This window comes from Aulonocara stuartgranti, assembly GCF_965226115.1.
Source record: "Aulonocara stuartgranti genome assembly, chromosome: 19".
In the NCBI taxonomy this organism is placed as follows: domain Eukaryota; kingdom Metazoa; phylum Chordata; class Actinopteri; order Cichliformes; family Cichlidae; genus Aulonocara; species Aulonocara stuartgranti.
In genome coordinates this window covers 5,443,072-5,445,762 of record NC_138955.1, presented here as the reverse complement: position 1 = coordinate 5,445,762, position 2,691 = coordinate 5,443,072, and positions in this window count along the sequence as shown.

Here is a 2,691-nt window from a genome sequence, read left to right as displayed (position 1 = left end):
CTGCACAGAGATCATATCATCATGTCTCATTTTACAGGTCACAAGGATTGGGAATGACACAGTTGGAGTGCTTGTGCTTTAGTTGGAGGCACTGGGTTTCACACGTAGTCCCCTATTTTCAGTGGCGTAGTAACTGAGCAAACTATCATAATTTTAAATATCAGGAGTATTTTTAATGCTTCAGTGGAAATTCTTGGCACTCGATGGCTGTGTGAAATCTACAGTCCATGAGCGTTACCAGTGCTGTAGCCACCTTCAGCTGTTTGTTTGTGAGTCTCTTCATTCAGTTTTGAATTTAATTACCGAAAAGCTAATCTGTTAGGTTGAAATCAGGTGACGGATTGAAAAATATCCCATATGTTTGTCTTGAGAAACGCTTGGGTTGCTTTTGAAGTATGCGTTGAGCAAGAATCCGTTTACTGTGAATCTGTGAAGCTTTGATCAGTTTTGCAGTATTTGGCTGAATCTGAGCGGATAGTATAGCCTTGTACACTTCACAATTCATTCTGCTACTTCTATCAGCAGACACTTCCACTGTCAGCCATACATGCCCATGCCGAAACATTGTCTCTACCATGTTTGAAAAATAATGTGGTTTAGTGTAGATCTTTCTCCATACTTTTATCTCACTGGTTTCATCTTTCCGACAATTTTTTTTCCTTTGCAGCCTAATCTGGTCTTCCTGTTCTTGAGTGTAACCAGTGGGTTTCACTTAATTGTAAATCCTGTATTCATGAAGTCATCTTTTGATTGTAGACTTTCATAATGATATTCCTTCCTCCTCAACAGTGCTCTTGACTTAAATAGCTGTCGTGAAGGGGATTCTGAAGCAAGGCAGTAACTGCGATCTTCCGCTGTATTTGTCTTGTGTGGTTTTTCAGGCATTTTGCGTTTCTGAGCTGGTCGCTGCATTTTTTCCCCCCTGCAGAACTGTACCAGGTTGGTCAACCCTAAAGTTTTAGCTCCCACTCTGATAGGTTTGTTCTGGCTTTTCAGCTAATCATAGCCTCCCTGATAATTTCTCTGGGCCTCATATCGAGAAATCCAGTGACCAGCTACCAAATGCAAGTTGAAAAATTGGAATAAACTGCAGGTCTTTTATTCATTTTTAATAGAATAATCAGGTATATCAGGTGTCCAATTATTGTATAAAGTTGGCTATAATTCCTAAGCATTTACTGCAATACTTTTGTTCAATCCCTCACATGAAAGCTGGAAGTTTGCATTTTAATCACAGCTTAACTTGATGTAAAATCCATTGTGGCGGTGTACAGAGGAAAAACTACCATAACAACATATTGACCTGTCCAATACTTATTGACCTGACTGTATATGAAAACCCACATTCACCTGTTCACATTTATATTTGCACTTCAGTGGTTTTATCTTGTCACACACACCTGTGCGTGTATTGAGGGCAGTTTGTGGTTCAGTATTTTTCTCAGGGACACTGTGATACACAGACTGAAGACATTTAATCTGTACCTTTTAAAACAACAGAAAAACCACAAAATAAAGTTCCAGAGAAAGAATACTGGAATATACCGCTGTAAGGTTCTTGGCCATTCAGGAGTAATGGACACACATAGAGAGACAAGTAGCTCTTTAGTCCTCCTTTGGGCTCCAGATGCGAAAGTCAGAGTTTATCATCAGAATAAGAATACTTTAATAAACCCTAAGGAAACTATGTGGTTTACAGTTGCTCCAAGACAATAATAGTAACAGATTACACTAATTGTATAATACAATATATTACAAACTTTTAAAAGTATAAGAATTAGCTCATTTATACATATCAAAAATGTTACAGAGGTCAAATATATATAATTAACATTTTACTCTAACCTGTACAACTTTGTCTTTGTTATTTTACTGTAGAGGATGTGCAAAAGGGTGTAACTATAGCAGTGTGTACTGTGCATTAGATGGAGGAGTTGTACAAAGAGACAGGTACAGGCAGGAATGATTTCCTGTGTCATTCAGTGGTGCATTTGGGTAATCTCAGTCTCTCACTGAACGTGCTCCTGTGACTGGCCAGCAGGTCATGGAGTGCGTGCAAAGGTATTGTCCAGCATTGTCCTTATCTTGGACAACATCCGCTTCTCCAACACCACCCTAAGGGAGTCCAGCTCCGTCTCCACAACACTGGCCTTGTGGATCAGTTTACTGAGCCTGTTGCCATCTGCAACCTTCAACCTGCTGCCCCAGCATGCAACAGCGTAGCGGAGGGCATTGGCCACAACAGACTTGTAAAACTCCTGAGCATTGCGCAACAGATATTGAAAGACCTCAGCTGCTTCAGAAAATGGAGACAACTCTGGACCTTACTGTAGAGTGCAGTGGTGTTTGGTGTTTTCTATGAGTACACCAAGGTATGGTGTACACATAGATGATGAGCTGGAGATGATTCTGCTCACACCAAGTGACAAAGGAGTCAACCACAGCCCGGTACTCCATCTCATCACCCTCATTGATGCATCCAACCACTGCAGAATCATCAGAAAACTTCTGAAGATGGCAGGTCTCTGTGCAGTGGCTGAAGTCTGTAATATAGATGGTGAAGAGGAAGGGGAGGTGCTCCTGTGTTGCTTATCACCTTGTTAGACACACAATGTTAAAGACGCACATATTGTGGTCTTCCTGTAAGGTAATCAACAATCAAGGACACAAGAGATGCATCCACCTGCATCA